The sequence below is a fragment of the Xenopus laevis genome, chromosome 1S, assembly GCF_017654675.1.
Source record: "Xenopus laevis strain J_2021 chromosome 1S, Xenopus_laevis_v10.1, whole genome shotgun sequence".
Classification (NCBI taxonomy): domain Eukaryota; kingdom Metazoa; phylum Chordata; class Amphibia; order Anura; family Pipidae; genus Xenopus; species Xenopus laevis.
Window position 1 is genome coordinate 94,654,065 of NC_054372.1, and position 18,071 is coordinate 94,672,135.

Here is an 18,071-nt window from a genome sequence, read left to right on the forward strand (position 1 = left end):
TTTTTGTTATTGGACATGCTGGAAAATTTAATTGCACTATGTTGGCCAGTGAATGGTGTATTTGCAATTACTTAGGCCTTTGTCCTGAATGAACAGAATGATAGATAAGGTGTATGGCGACTCAAATGCTATCCATCCAAGTGTTACGTACCTTAAGGGCAGCGACACATGCTCAGATTCGAAAGCATGGAGATAGTCGCCCGGCGATAAATCGCCTGTACTTCAGGGGCGACTAATGTCCCCGAACTGCCTCCCACTGGCTAGAATCGAAATCCCCGGCGGCATGGCACTCAGAGTGCTTAATTTTACGAAGTCGCCCAAAGTTTGCTCATGAGGCAACTTCGGGCCATCCTGCCGGCGATTTACATTCTTGCTGGCAGGAGGCAGTTCGGGGAGATTATTCGCCCCTAAGGAAAGGAGATTTGTCACTGGGCGACCAATCTCCCCAAATCTGAGCGCGTGTCTCTGCCCTCAGTCTCCAAAGTTACATTCTGCATATGGGAAAATAAAATAAATTCCATTAGTTGCATTTTCTTCTGAAATCAGTTTCAAACTTCTCCATGACACCACTAGGTGAGTGGTTAGTACACTGGTAAGTGGAAACACCTTAATGCTTTGGTTTTTAATGCTTTGCGTTTAGCAAAAAAGTATGTGATATACAGTATGCTATTTGTTAGCATGGTGCACAGAGATTAATTCTTAGTCAGAAGTGCATTTTCTGTTTATTAATAGGTACAACCTTACATAAGCTGGGCAAACATGTAAAGACCTAATAAGCACACTTTAAATAAATCATCTTGGTGAGTGGTTTGTTTGACCATAATGTATTTCACCATATTATATATATATATATATATATATATATATATATATATATATATATATATATATATATATATATATATATATATATATATATATATATATATATATATATATATATATATATATATATATATAAAATATTTTTTGTAATATTTCTTATGCACAGTGCTGGAAATGCACTTATGATGTAAATGCAGATGAACCTGTGCTCTGGAGTCAAATGTCTGGCTCTGAAAATTACATGGGAACACATTTAACTGTACAATATAGAAGCATTTGTTGTCGAGGGCAGAAGTTTTCCGCCCCCTGGAATTTGCTGCCTGGGGCTCAGTATTATCTCATGGCAAGACCACCCTCAGTGGAATGTGTGATTGTATGTGAGGTACTTGGAACAAAGAGAGTTAGGCCTTATTACATTACATTATCCACAGTTTGATTACAGTTACAGCATATTATATGACAAAATTAATCGGAGCAAAAAGAAAAAGTTCCATGAACATCTGCAGTATATATAAAGGCTTTGGTTGTTGGAATCGCTAAATCCTTTTACATTCTGACCTATGGCACTGGCTTGGCTCTGGCCCTCTGAGCTTATCCATTTCACTGGTATGTCTGCATTCATATGGCAGAATGTTAGTATTGGGGAAGTGGGGGTCATTGACATATGGGAACAACTCAAGTTTTTTTCAGACAGCACAACAAACATGTGACGTAGGCTATTATCATGAAAACTGACATATGCTGAACTTGAAGAAGCACACATTATGTATTTTGGGTGTGTGTGGGAGTTTCAGTATGATTATCAGTATACATGTGTATAGTCCAATAGTTTGTGGCAATCACCACTAGTGTAAATTACTCCCTATACAGGATTCTTACAGTATATGAACAAACTAGGGTTACAGAAAAAAAACCTGTAAGATTAGAGGCCAGCTCATAAGATTTTACATGACACATGAAGTTGTTGAAAAAAATTGGTGAGGATTCATGAATAGTCTGTAAATTGCAATCAGGTCTCAGTTACGTCATCAGCTTAGTAATGTCACTTGTGCCACATGACCTATTAAATTTAGGTATTATAAATAATTATTTATGCCCTTCAGGCTATTACTTTTTAATAGACTACAACTACATTGCTCCCTATATATAATATATATATATTCTATGGTAACAGACAGGCTGTGTTCATTGTTCTCTGAGCTTCAGCCAATAAAAAGTTCCTTGTGCCATACTGCTTATAATGGGGTATAGGTGGAGTGGGGTCAACCATTTCCAGCTATCAGACAAAAAAATAACCCTTGTTCCTTCTAATTCCATGCTACTTTATAGGAACTCGTATTCTTTCACTCGATCCTTTAATTTAATTGCTTAAGTTTTGCAAAAATGAAAAAGATTTGCAGCGTGTATCGTGGGGATTTTTTTTGACCATGCCCATTTTGACGCCACACCCCTAATTACCATGTTAATTTTAAAAAATTTGACAGGTTATGAAAGTTTGAACACATTTCTGTGGTTTTGTATGTTTTATTACAATTTTGCTAATGAAGGTGAATTGCCCTTTATACTGCATGTTACAGTTTTCCCAAGAGACTTGCTTATCTTAAATGGTTTCAATTGCGTCTTTGCTTATCTTAAATTGTTACAAAATGTATCAAAGTGCACCTGCTGAATGTTCTGGGCTACAGGGGTTCATCATTGTAACTTTGTTAAACATCTTTGCAAGACCAGGACTATGCACATGCTCAGTGTGGTCTGGGCTTCTGTTGGGAGGTTAAGCTTAGGGATCATCATAAATTATCAAAACAGCACAAGTCTAATAATATCTTCCATAGAAGCCGATATAGCAAGATTGATTAATAATTAGAATAGGCAGACTGCACTGGGTCTGCGGATACAAATCTCTACACGTTCGCCGGCTGCTCTACAGGGAAACAAACAAAGCTGTTCAAGGTCAGGCAAGTAAGGTGTGGGGGCTTCCCCCTGCTGTTTGAAAGTATGATTGTTTCCCTACAGAGCAGTTAGGGACCGTCTGAAGTTTCCTATCTGCAGCAAGTAAAATGAAGGGGGAATTTCACTGCATACAGTCAGGTTTGTTATAAAAACGTTACACGTTTTTTAATGAAAGTATATTGGAGATAGATTTATTTTTCATTAAAGAAAGTAAAAATGGGATTTTATTTTTTTCCCCTTTTATATCCCCTTTAACCCTTTAACCGCCAAGCACGTACGGCGTACGTGCTGGCGGTTCAGGGCTCAGGCTGCCAAGAACGTACCTCGTACGTTCTTTTGCAGCTGAGCCCTTCTCTCTGCATCGGCGGCTTTTGCCGCCTCTGCAGAGAGTCAGGAGGGTAGACAGCCCCCTGGGCAACGTGGCTGGGGGGCTGTCAAGTCGGATCTGCGACGCGATTGTCGCAGATCCGACTTCAAAGTAGCAGAAGCGCAATGTAAGCGCTGCTGCTGCTGGCTTACCTCCTCCTCGTCGCACCACGCGCCCAGTCACTTCCTGCTGCGCAGTAACTCTGCAGACACGCTGCCAGGAGTCGTCCTTCGGTTCCAGCGATCCTCCTGCTACAAAAACGGTAAGTGCACTTTTTTTTACACACTTACCTGCACTTACACATACCTACAGTACATTTATACACTTACATGAACATTTTAGTAAAAATTTGTGTTTTTTTATTTTTTATTTTTTTATTTTAGCACACTTAGTCGATTTTGTACACTTATTTACACTTAATTACATGTATTTGCACACTCAGACAACTTTTATTAGTGCACAAATATGTATACACAAAAACTCACAAACAGGGGTTTTTTTTTTTTTTTACTTATTCATTGTACTGTTTGTTTTGCCTAAAAGCATGTTATTTTGACAGCGTGACTATTGGATAATCGATTTCGGCCACTAATTACGCTGCCGGATCAATTATTTTGTTATTTCATTGATTTACGCTATTTTTGTGGTTTTATTGCAATTTTATCCATGCATTATTGTTCCTTATGTATCTTTAGTATAGTTTTGCTGTTTGGTGCTTTGGTATAGAAAGATTTATTTTACTTAGTTTGATTCGCCAGAATATATGCTTTCCAAAAATATATGGGTTTCTGGGGGTCTTTTTACAGTTTTGGGGTCTTATGGCACATAACGCACAGTTGGGGCTCTCTTTTCTGCAGCTTAGTTGGCTAGCGTGAAAATTCATAGGCATGTTTTTCATTTGGGGTCTGTACACGCCACATACTTTGGTAAATCTATGCATATTGGGCATCAAACTATTTAGTAGACCTCTGACGTCCATATTTAGGGTGATTTTTCTTTATACGTAAAACAGTGTGTGTGATAAATGCGGCAAACTGCAACAATTTTAGGCGATTTTCAGAAATGTAAAAACCTCTGCGTTTAGAAAAGCTTTGCAGTTTGGTGTAGAAAGACGTCTTTATCTTTTTTGGATTCGTCAGAATGTGTACTTTCCAAAAATATATGGTTTTGGGGGGGTCTTTGCTGTTAGGAGGGTCTTGAGGCATATAATATGAAGTCAAGGGTCTATGTTCACAGAAGGCGAATCGGCAGCAGAGAAAAATCATATGCACTATTTTCATTTTGGGTCCGCACATGCCAGCTGCCTTGGTATATCAATGCATATTGGGCATCAAACGGTTCAATTGACCCTTGGCATCAGTATTTATGGTGTTTTAGAATTGTATGTAAGAAATTGGGTGAGATAAATGCGGCCAATTGCAATATTTTTAGGCAATTTTCAAAAATGTAAAAACTGTTGCTTTTATCGCCAAATTTAGGAAAGGCTTGCGGCTTGGTACTTTGGAGTACAAGGACATGCATACCCAATTTGGATTCGTGGGAATGTGTACTTTCCGAAAATATATGGTTTTCTGGGGTGAATGCACTTTTTTTTACCTTTGCTCCCCCCAAAACTATGTATATGTGTTGATTTTGCAGTACCTGAAATGACAGACCATATGGGGGTCTTCCTTTTGGGGCCCCTATATGCCACGTGCTTGGGTACATCTATACATATTGGGCATCAAACTGTTCAGAGGACCCTAGGCTTTCATATTTGGGGTGATTTGTCTTGATACCTAAAAGTATGTGGGTAATACGATGCTGCAGGGTAGATATTTTGAGGTGATTTTTGGAAATGTCACCTAAATCACCAAATTTAGGAATGATTTGTGGCTTGGTACTTTGGCGTAGAAAGACATGCATACCCAATTTGGATTCGTTGGAATGTGTACTTTCCGAAAATATATGGTTTTCTGGGGTGAACTTACTGTTTTCTACTTTTGCCCCCCCCAAAACGATGTAAATGTGTTGATTTTGCAGTACCTGAAATGACAACTATATGGGGGTCTTCCTTTTGGGGCCCCTGTATGCCACGTGCTTGGGTACACCTATACATATCGGGCATCAAACTGTTCAGAGCACCCTAGGCTTTCATATTTGGGGTGATTTCTCTTGATACCTAAAAGTATGTGGGTAATACGATGCTTCAGGGTAGATATTTTGAGGTGATTTTTGGAAATGTCACCTAAATCACCAAATTTAGGAATGATTTGCGGCTTGGTACTTTGGCGTAGAAAGACATGCATACCCAATTTGAATTCGTGGGAATGTGTACTTTCCAAAAATATATGGTTTTCTGGGGTGAACTTACTTTTTTCTACATTTGCCCCCCTCAAAACAATGTAAATGTGTTGATTTTGCAGTACCTGAAATGACAGACCATATGGGGGTCTTCGTTTTGCGGCCCCTATACGCCACGTGCTTGGGTACACCTATACATATTGGGCATCAAACTGTTCAGAGGACCCCAGGCTTTCATATTTGGGGTGATTTGTCTTGATACCTAAAAGTATGTGGGTAATACGATGCTGCAGGGTCGAAATTTTGAAGTCATTTTTGGAAATGTCCCCAAAATCACCAAATTTAGGAATGGTTTGCGGCTTGGTACTTTGTAGTAGAAAGACATGCATACCCAATTTAGATTCGTGGGAATGTGTACTTTCCGAAAATATATGGTTTTCTGGGGTGAACTTACTTTTTTCTACCTTTGCCCCCCCCAAAACGATGTAAATGTGTTGATTTTGCAGTACCTGAAATGACAGAACATACAAGGAGGGGTCTTCATTTTAGGGCCCCTATATGCCACGTGCTTGGGTACACCTATACATATCGGGCATCAAACTGTTCAGAGGACCCTAGGCTTTCATATTTGGGGTGATTTCTCTTGATACCTAAAAGTATGTGGGTAATACGATGCTGCAGAGTAGATATTTTGAGGTCATTTTTGGAAATGTCACCAAAATCACCAGATTTAGGAATGATTTGCGGCTTGGTACTTTGGCGTAGAAAGACATGCATACCCAATTTGGATTCGTTGGAATGTGTACTTTCCGAAAATATATGGTTTTCTGGGGTGAACTTACTGTTTTCTACTTTTGCCCCCCCCCCAAAACGATGTAAATGTGTTGATTTTGCAGTACCTGAAATGACAGACTATATGGGGGTCTTCCTTTTGGGGCCCCTGTATGCCACGTGCTGGGGTACACCTATACATATCGGGCATCAAACTGTTCAGAGGACCCTAGGCTTTCATATTTGGGGTGATTTCTCTTGATACCTAAAAGTATGTGGGTAATACGATGCTGCAGGGTAGATATTTTGAGGTGATTTTTGGAAATGTCACCTAAATCACCAAATTTAGGAATGATTTGCGGCTTGGTACTTTGGCGTAGAAAGACATGCATACCCAATTTGGATTCGTTGGAATGTGTACTTTCCGAAAATATATGGTTTTCTGGGGTGAACTTACTGTTTTCTACTTTTGCCCCCCCCAAAACTATGTAAATGTGTTGATTTTGCAGTACCTGAAATGACAGACTATATGGGGTCTTCCTTTTGGGGCCCCTGTATGCCACGTGCTTGGGTACAACTATACATATCGGGCATCAAACTGTTCAGAGGACCCTAGGCTTTCATATTTGGGGTGATTTCTCTTGATACCTAAAAGTATGTGGGTAATACGATGCTGCAGGGTAGATATTTTGAGGTGATTTTTGGAAATGTCACCTAAATCACCAAATTTAGGAATGATTTGCGGCTTGGTACTTTGGCGTAGAAAGACATGCATACCCAATTTGGATTCGTTGGAATGTGTACTTTCCGAAAATATATGGTTTTCTGGGGTGAACTTACTGTTTTCTACTTTTGCCCCCCCCAAAACGATGTAAATGTGTTGATTTTGCAGTATCTGAAATGACAGACTATATGGGGGTCTTCCTTTTGGGGCCCCTGTATGCCACGTGCTTGGGTACACCTATACATATCGGGCATCAAACTGTTCAGAGGACCCTAGGCTTTCATATTTGGGGTGATTTCTCTTGATACCTAAAAGTATGTGGGTAATACGATGCTGCAGGGTAGATATTTTGAGGTGATTTTTGGAAATGTCACCTAAATCACCAAATTTAGGAATGATTTGCGGCTTGGTACTTTGGCGTAGAAAGACATGCATACCCAATTTGAATTCGTGGGAATGTGTACTTTCCGAAAATATATGGTTTTCTGGGGTGAACTTACTGTTTTCTACTTTTGCCCCCCCAAAACAATGTAAATGTGTTGATTTTGCAGTACCTGAAATGTCAGACTATATGGGGGTCTTCCTTTTAGGGCCCCTATATGCCACATGCTTCGGTACACCTATACATATTGGGCATCAAACTGTTCAGAGGACCCTAGGCTTTCATATTTGGGGTGATTTGTCTTGATACCTAAAAGTATGTGGGTAATACGATGCTGCAGGGTAGATATTTTGAGGTGATTTTTGGAAATGTCACCTAAATCACCAAATTTAGGAATGATTTGCGGCTTGGTACTTTGGCGTAGAAAGACATGCATACCCAATTTGGATTCGTTGGAATGTGTACTTTCCGAAAATATATGGTTTTCTGGGGTGAACTTACTGTTTTCTACTTTTGCCCCCCCCCCCCCCAAAACGATGTAAATGTGTTGATTTTGCAGTACCTCAAATGACAGACCATATGGGAGTCTTCCTTTTGGGGCCCCTATATGCCACGTGCTTGGGTACACCTATATATATTGGGCATCAAACTGTTCAGAGGACCCTAGGCTTTCATATTTGGGGTGATTTCTCTTGATACCTAAAAGTATGTGGGAAATACGATGCTGCAGGGTAGACATTTTTAAGTGATTTTTGGAAATGTCACCAAAATCACCAAATTTAGGAATGATTTGCGGCTTGGTACTTTGGAGTACAAAGACATGCATACCCAATTTAGATTCGTGGCAATGTGTACTTTCCGAAAATATATGGTTTTCTGGGGTGAACTTACTTTTTTCTACCTTTGCCGCCCCCCAAAACGATGTAAATGTGTTGATTTTGCAGTATCTGAAATGACAGACCATATGGGGTCTTCCTTTTCAGGCCTCTATATGCCACTTGCTTGGGTGCACCTATACATATTGGGCATCAAACTGTTCAGAGGACCCTAGGCTTTCATATTTGGGGTGATTTGTCTTGATACCTAAAAGTATGTGGGTAATACGATGCTGCAGGGTAGAAATTTTTAAGTGATTTTTGGAAATGTCGCCAAAATCACCAACTTTAGTAATGGTTTGCCGCTTGGTACTTTGGTGTAGAAAGACATGCATACCCAATTTGGATTCAGGGGAATGTATACTTTCCGAAAATATATGGTTTTCTGGGGTGAACATACTTTTTTCTACCTTTGCCGCCCCACAAAACGATGTAAATGTGTTGATTTTGCAGTATCTGAAATGACAGAACAAATGGGGGGTCTTCCTTTTGGGGCCTCCTATGCCACGTGCTTGGGTACATCTATTCATATTGGGCATCAAACTGTTCAGTGGACCCAGGATTTTATATTTGGGGTGTTTTACATTGATACCTAATGATGTGTGGGAGATATGTTGCTGTAGAGTGGAAGCTTTGAGGTCATTTTTTCAAAAAATTCACCAATTTCTATAAAACATTATAACTTTAGGAAACAATTGCAACTTGGTGGTTTGGAGTACAAAGATATTTCTACCCATTTTTGATTCACCAGAATCTGTTCTTTCTAGTAATGGGTAGTTTTCTAGGGTAAACCTACTGTTAGCGGAATGTTTGGCCTTGAAATCAAAAGTATGCCGTTTGGGAAGTGTTGCTTTGGAAATTTGGTTGTGTACTGCTTGTAGATTTTGAGCTATACAAGTGAGAAATCTCCATAAAACTATATATATTTGGTATTGTCGCGTTCAGGAGACATAGACCTTTCTAAATCGGCTGTGTTCTCGTACATAAAATGAATGATGTTTCTGATATATGTGATTGTTCTTCGTGCAACATGATTTTTTTCATTTTATTTGACACTTAGAATCCAATATTTTATTAGAGAAGTAGAATTACACCAAAATTCTTGCATATTGTGAAAGTTCAGGTTGTCCTGAAAAAAACAATACATTGTTTTCCTGGGTTAACTAAAAGACCACCCCAGGAAAGGCCCTTAAAGTGAAAGAGTGCAAAATATCTAAAAACTGCTTGGCAGTAGATGTTCGCATCTAGGACAAAACGGCTGGCAGGGAAAGGGTTAAGGGGAAATGTATGCACCTAATACTCCATATATTCTATGTATGTAATTCATGTGATGTAGTTGTATAATCACATTTACTTTACAGTGCTACGCAATATGTTGGCGCTATATAAATACATGTTAATAATAATAATAATAATAATACATGTAGGTGACTTAATGTGTCCTATCGTGGCTTTCTTTTCTTCTGCAGTTAGCTTGGGTTGTTTTCATCTAACGTTGGCTCTATCCATGGTGCTGTGTGTAAGATATTCTGGATATGCTTTTTTGTTGCTGCAGCTCCTGTCCTCTGAAATCACTTCTGTCAGTGATGTAAATACAATGTGTTTTACTTTAGTTGTTGCAGACACTTTTAAGATGTCAATCATAATTTGACCTGATGTCCAGTTTACACTGAAAGTGTTTAAGTACTATGTTTATTATAATTTTTAATAAGGTCCTTTGGCATACCTACAATGTGCAGACTTGCTGTGGTGACTTGTGAGTAAGACATTGGGGCAAATTCACTAAAGCGCGAAGTGGCTAGCGCAAATTCGCTAGTGAAGTGGACCTACTCTAGCGCTACTTCGCACCCTTACGCCAGGCGAAGACGCACTATGGCGATGGGATGTAACTACGCTAATTCACTAACTTGCGCATTTTACTGAACGTTACCTCTTGCGCCAGACTTGCCTTCGCCACCTCAGACCAGGCGAAGTGCAATAGAGTAGATAGGGATTGCTTCAAAAAAAGTAGAAATTTTTTCTAAGTCCCAAAAAACGCTGGCGTCTTTTCCTTTTTTAAGGGTGATAGGCTGAAAAAGATCGAAATTTTTTTTGGGGGTATCCTCTTTCCCCCCTACATTTCCTAACATATGGCACCTAAACTATACAGTGGGCACATGTGTAGGGCAAAATAACAACTCTATTTTATTTTATGAAGCTTTCCCAGGCCTGTGTAGTGTAATGTATTTGGTGCTACATATATGTCCATTGTACTTTAACTTGGCGCCATATGCAAATTAGGCATCGATAGTGTAACTTCGCTTTCCTTGACGAATGAACGCTAGCGCAACTTCGCTACCGTTCGCCTCCCTGAGCGCAACTTCGGATTTTAGTGAATTAGCGGCGCCCTGGCGAAGCCTGCGCTAGTACAACTCCGCAGGTTAGTGAATTTGCCCCATAGTATGTATGTATGTATATTTTTATTGTAAAGTGCTCCTTGAGGGCAAAGCACTGTACAGCAAAACAATAAATTAGTAGTAACAAACAAGGGGTCATTGGAATAAAAAGTAACAATAAGTGCATTATTAGAAATACAATTCGCATAAATATAAAAAATTAATTACAATACAGATTAAGTGCTCAGTGTCAAGGAAACAAAAGGCTAGAGGACCCTACCCCGTAGGGCTTACAGTCTAAATGGGAGGGTAACATACAGACACAATTCAGAGGGGTATTAAGGTGCTGTGGGTTACAGTTTGCTACATATTGTACTTATTACCCAATGTTATTTGGTACTGACCATGATTTAATTTACTATATCCTTTGGCAAAGACTATGCATTCCTCTATATGAGCAGCAGTGCAAGATAAATGCAAACCTTGTACATTAAAATGATACAATAAAACAGACAAATACAGGTATGGGACCTGTTATACAGAATGCTCAGGACCTGGGGTTTTTCCATATAGGGGAACTTTCCATGATTTGGATCTCCATACCTTAAGGGGCACATTTACTAAGGGTCGAAGTGAATTCAAAGTGATTTTTCGAATTCAAAAACTTCGAATTTCGAAGTAATTTTTGGGTACTTCAACCATCTCATAGGCCAAATTCAACTTAGATTCGAAGTGAAAATGCTTCGACTATTCGACCATTCGAAAATCGAAGTACTGTCTCTTTAAAAAAAACTTTGACTTCGACATTTCGCCACCTTAAACCTGCCGAATTGCTATGTTAGCCTATGGGGACCTCCACAAGGTACTGTTTTGTTATTACAGAGAAAAAGGAAATTATTTTTTTTAAATTAGAATTATTTGATTAAAATAAAGTCTATGGGAGATGGCCTTCCTGTAATCCGGAGATTTCTGGATAACAGGTTTCCGGATAATGCTTCCCATACATGTAATTCAGAGCTTTCTGGATAATGGGTTTCTGGATAACAGATCAATACTGGAGACTAGAGAAAGGCAGTCTCTGCCCTGTACAGCTTACAACCTGAATTCATTGCTTCTGATTGGATGTCGTTGGTGATTAGCATGTATGTCACAATGAGGGTTGTTGATTGTGCTAATAGCTCAGGATCACTGCTGTTATTTTGCAGGATTTCAGTAATAATACTTAAATGTATTTTAGCCTGAAGATTAGATGTGCAGGTGTGATTGGTTGTATGCATGTGTCTCTCTCTTTGTATTTTACTTATTGCAATGTTTTGTGTGATCATCTTATTGGATGGTATAGAGAGGGGAAAGGGTGTAAATAGCAGTGGTATTAAAATGATAAAAAAAACTGTGTGCCTTTTCCTATGACTTATTGGTGTGCTAAAGACATCTTTATCCAATAATGTGTTTGAACAATCATTTACAGTGCTGTTGTACTAAATGTATTATTCATTCATGCAACTGCAGAGAGTAGCCATGGTCACGCAAAGTTTTCCATTCTTTAAAAGAAGAACTTGCATTTAACTTTGTAAATGCTGATATAATTTTGCCAAAATCTGAACACAAAAGATTTCATATCATGTGGAACATCCTTTCCGCTAATCTCAATGGATACCCTTAGTGGTGTAACTTTGTAGCGTTGGGACCACCCGACAAAAAACCTGCTGAGGGGGCTTGGCATCAACAGGCCTCCTCCCCTGGCCCCCCTCCCGACCTGTTGCGCAACACATCACTGTTGCTATTTTGAAGATAAATGACAGGTATGGGAAGGGGACTATGATACAGCAGACCCCGCAGTTGGCCCAGAACGTGGGGTAGTTACGCCAGTGGATGCCCTCTTGTTTGGTTGGAAGGACCTATTGGTGAATAAAGCATCTGACAGTTTATTGTATGGTCCCCTTATATATTTATACAAAGTAATCGTATCCCCCCCCCAAGCCCCTCTTCTCAAGTATAAAAACCCCAACTTAGCCAGGCTTTCTTCATACCTTTTGCCAGCTTAAGTGCCATTCTTTGGATTCATTTATTCAATATCCTTTTTAAGGATTGGAGACCAAAATTCTACATTGGGCCTTATCATGCTTTGTAAAGGGGAAGAGTTACCCTCTCCCCTATGTGAATCTATATCCCTTTTAATACAGATCAAAATCTTGCTGGCCCTTCCTACTGCTGACTGGCATTTCTTGCTATAGCTAAGTATAATATCTACAAATATCCCTAGGTCCTTCTACATCAAGCATGTGTCTAACTTCATCTCTTAATGATTTTTATTTTTGTAATAAAAAAAGTCCATATTAGTGACTGTGAAGATTTTCATTCATCCAGGTAATGGTATATCTAGTATAAATAATTCTAAAACAACTGGACTTGCTGAGTAATCATTGAAGACGTTTCACTACTCATCCGAGCAGTTTCTTCATTTCAACTGACTGGCATGGGAAGTCCTCAGCATATAAACTCTTCCACTAATCCAATCACAATGGCAACTGTAACTTTTCATTGAGGTGACATCTGAAACTCACAGAGATTGTGAATGCTTTGTAGTTACTGTGAAAGGTTTACCAAGGTATCATGCAACATCTAGAAACAGGTGTTATTTGTGAGAGTTGCATGAATGGATGTGTGAAGTGTTCTGCATTGAAGACGTTTCACTACTCATTCGAGCAGTTTCTTAAGTTAATTTCATGTAAGGGTTGTGACACACGGGTAGATTTGTGGAGATTTAGTTGCCTATTGACTAATTGCCTCTTCTTCTGGGCGTTTTCCGAAGTCGCCCCCGAAGTTGCCTCACGAGGAAACTTCGGATGACTTCGGAAAATGAAGTGCTTTAGCGCAGGCGACTTTTGATTATGGCGGACGGGAAGACACGCAAATGCAATTCAGGGAGATTTTCGCCCAGACGAAGAGGCGATTACTCGCTAGGCAACTAAATCTCCCCGAATCTGCCCGTGTGTCACAAGCCTTAGGGGGCAAAACATTAGTTTGGCCTCTAGAGGGCATTGTTTTAAAAGGGTATATGAAACATAATGCATTTTACACAACGGATGAAAGTGATAAAGACCCTTTTCAACACTTTATTGGTAAATGGTGTAAATCTTCCTGCTGCCTGCAATGCTGAAAATACTGCTTATCCAGAAAATCTCAGCATTATTGTATCCACTTTACGGTACTTGCCTTAATATTGACACATCAGCCACATTTTTGTCAGGCATGATGTCCCACTGGAAATTTGGTAAAAAAATTGATTATGTCCATATATTTTATAAAAATACTTGTAGGAAAATGATTCATGGTCACCAAGAGGTTATATTCATAAGTGCTACTAAACAGTTCTTGGATATCCACTGTCTGTTCATTTTTCTTTTTTATCCTTGGAAGTGCGGTCAGATATGTTAGCTGACAGAGAAAGCAGAAAGTTTGATCGGTAAGGCCTTTCATCTTGTTCCAAATATGCAGAGCAAGGACACGCGTTATATAAATATAGGGTGCATTATTACTATATCTGGTGATGTTTTCTCAAATGCAATTTAATTCCAGGCCTAGAGATCCATCGGAAACACATTCACTCTCCAGCCTTTACAGCACGTCGAGCAGACCTTCCAACTTAACAAAGTCCCATAATCCACTTTGTCAATGTTATTCAGATTCTATTATCAATGAAACTGTGCAAGAGCTTAAAGGGATACTGTCATGGGAAAAAAAAAAAAATCCGAAATGAATCAGTTAATAGTACTGCTCCAGCAGAATTCTGCACTGAAATCCATTTCTCAAAAGAGCAAACAGATTTTTTTATATTCAATTTTGAAATCTGACATGGAGCTAGACATATTGTCAATTTCCCAGCTGCCCCAAGTCATGTGACTTGTGCTCTGATAAACTTCAATCACTCTTTACTGCTGTACTGCAAGTTGGAGTGATATCACCCCCCCCCCCTTTTCCCCCCCAGCAGCCAAACAAAAGAACAATGGGAAGGTAACCAGATAACAGCTCCCTAACACAAGAAAACAGCTGCCTGGTAAATCTAAGAACAACACTCAATAGTAAAAAACCATGTCTCACTGAGACACATCCAGTTACATTGAGAAGGAAAAACAGCAGCCTGCCAGAAAGCATTTCTCTCCTAAATTAATTAAAATGTTCCCTAAACTCTAAACAAATGTTGCATGCTGCATTTAAGAAAACCCTTAAAAATACTTGAATAGAAAAGCACATTAGTTTAATTTGTTATGGCTGTCCCTAATCAGATAGGTGGTTTTACTGAGAGACGGAGCATTATTTACTAGTTTAACCCTGTTATTGAGAAAGCCCTGCACCTGGTGTAGCATTGGTAGACTTTCCCTTAGTATGATGGTTCTGTATTACTAAATGGTGGAACAATGCCTTTGGAAATAGGTGTTGGTCTGGGCAGTTTCTCTTTCTAAAAGTCGCAAGCGGGGGAGGATTAATCTCATGGAACCAATGCTGGGGTCTAGGTTATCTCACCCCTTTCAAAGCTAATGGCGGGGCAGGACTAAGCCCTATGATTGAAACCAATGACCAGGTCGGGAGACCTTTATTTCCCTAAACTCTAAACAAATGTTGCATGCTGCATTTAAGAAAACCCTTAAAAATACTTGAATAGAAAAGCACATTAGTTTAATTTGTTATGGCTGTCCCTAATCAGATAGGTGGTTTTACTGAGAGACGGAGCATTATTTACTAGTTTAACCCTGTTATTGAGAAAGCCCTGCTCCTGGTGTAGCATTGGTAGACTTTCCCTTAGTATGATGGTTCTGTATTACTAAATGGTGGAACAATGCCTTTGGAAATAGGTGTTGGTCTAGGCAGTTTCTCTTTCTAAAAGTCGCAAGCGGGGGAGGATTAATCTCATGGAACCAATGCTGGGGTCTAGGTTATCTCACCCCTTTCAAAGCTAATGGCGGGGCAGGACTAAGCCCTATGATTGAAACCAATGACCAGGTCGGGAGACCTTTATTTCAGGTAATGCTCTTATGCCGGGAGGCTTTAGCATTTAATATTATGACCAGAGGTAAATAGTTAGGGACCGCCATATGGGTTCTACCTTGACGTGGTATGGTGGCTTATCAATCTTATGATCATAATTTTGTAACTAAAAAACCCCTGTCTTTGTAAATACATGCATCTGCATAGATTATTTATATGACAGGGGACCAGGGAATGTGCATTGATCAATTTTTCTTCTTTTTCTCTATGTTTGTAGTTAATTTTGGGCAGATCAGTAGCACTTCCATTATTTTTTAGTACATTTTTATTTAGCCATGGAGTGCTCCCACAACCTTTCCTTTTTGCATTCTGTATTACTACTAAGCAGCTTTCTAAGGGAAGAAGATGTTTAAGCGCCAGCTGCGAAACATAAGGCTTGTCAATTTCTGCCTTTTTGTATATAGAGCAATTATACATGCAGAGGCCCTGGGTGTAGTATGTGAACAGTAGGTATGCCTCATGTAGTGTGTGTGTGTGTTTTGTGTTTTTGTTTAGACATCTCTAAGTAATACCTGTCACCTCCAAACTCAAGTAGAATTAGTTTTGCTCTTAAGGCTAGTAAGATACTGGGAGATTTAATAATCTCCCCAAAAGGCCTTCCCGTCAGCTATAATCTAAATCGCTGGTGGGTTGGCACTTGGAACGCTTCGTTTTTGGAAGTCGCACAAAGTTTCCTCGGGAGGCAACTTTGGGCGACTTCGGAAAACAAATCGCTTCAAGTGCCATCCCGCTGGCGATTTAGATTCAGGCTGGCAGGAAGGCTTTTCAGGGAGATTAGTCGCCCAAAGAAGAGGCGATTTTTTGTCGGTCGACTAGCCTAATTTCCATAGCGTTTTATAAATACTGTTATTATAAGTAAGTAGTGCTAGAGTCCTTTTCTTTCATTATTTTATGCAGTATTAATTACAAACATGTAACACTTCAATGTTTTCAAAATATCAGCAAGCTCTTTGTCATTGAGGTCACTGGAGGGTAATATAAGGGATGACTGCAATGCCAGGAGACAGCGCAGGTCAAAATTAATGGTAGAACAGTTGCCTTGCTTTGTGTTCCAGTGTGGGCCCAGTCTGCACCATAAGACTGTCTCCACCACCCACTGTATGACGTATGGACTACGAAGATTACCACAGACGAGACATTGTTCTCTTTTTTTTTTTCTCTTTCTCATGGGGGGGGGGGAATAGTGCAATAGAAAATGTGTCTGTGATTAAATTGTTAATTTGTATAATGTTTGTTGGCTTGTTAGCATAAAAATAGCTTATAGTCTATTACAAGAAAGGCCATGAAGTATGTATGTATGTGCAGCTTTATGACACAAGAACTGAGGTGAGTAGCTATGTGACAGCTATGAAAATGGACCATGGGCCATAATGAAGGTAATTTCACCCTTTCTATAGTTATTTGGTGCAAGGTGCAAAAAGATCCATTTATGCCCTTTCATCCACCGATGCACTTTATGTGCAAACAGTTGCATCCATTTATTTAAGTATTTAAAAGTGAGTCCAGTTCTTTATGCTTGCTAAAGGTGTTTAGTAAAGGGCTTCCTTGCACCTGTGTGAGCTGTTCACTTTACAACTGCCATGTGTTAAGGTGTTCTGTGCATGGGCCCCAAGGGGCACAGAAGTGCTCCAGTACCTGTACCTATGGTCAGAATGATCAGTCTTGGGCATTCCAGCAGTTGGCTTTCCTCACTGGTAAAGAATCATTGAGCCTAAGGGCTTTGGCACACTTTTCATTTGATTGCAAAATAGCTAGGGGCTATTTCCCACTGACTATAATAAGACGCATTTGACAGTAATCCTACAGGGGTGCCACTCAAAATGCCCAGTTTCCCATATACACTTCGAATTATCCGTCACAGGAGGAGAATGGCACCAGGCCAAAGCAATAATGGCACCATAAGTCAATGTTTGCAGTTTGATCGTTAATATTAGTCACTTGCTACTGCTTACAGTTGAAACCACCTTGCCATTTACACAAATGTTGGTCAAAACAGGAACTCTGACTCTGAATCACATTCTGGGCTTCTATGGAAACTGTTGAAAAAAAGAATTACAACAACTACAAATATATTTTCAGCTCATTTCCAAAATAAATAAAAATATAAAAAAATTGAGATTTAAGATTAGAGCCTTGTATTTAAACTAAATTCCGATGTTTCTCAGCTTACATTCTGAATGTGTGAGGGGTCAGCAGGGCAGAACATGGCTATAATCGGACAGACAGGCTGGCTCCTAGTGATTTTCAGCTTTCATATGAATTTAGGATGAAGCCTCTACCAAAATGTGTATTTTCCTCTTTATATCTTGAGGCTAAATTACAGTTAAATATTATACAGATTGTTTTGGTCATAGATGCTGCTTTTTTTATACACTTCTCTTTTATGTTCTGCTTCTTTGGCTGATTTCCCTCTGTTTACTTTTCTTGTCTGTTCCACTCTGCCTAATTGCTGAACTATATCTTATATTGCAGC

General features: G+C 39.4%; 1 protein-coding gene across 3 annotated transcripts in view; it reads left to right on the plus strand.

Annotated features, from left to right (window-relative positions):
• The window catches only part of pde4c.S (phosphodiesterase 4C S homeolog), a 306,375-nt gene that overhangs the window by 225,312 nt on the left and 62,992 nt on the right, over positions 1 to 18,071 (plus strand). The window lies entirely within an intron of this gene.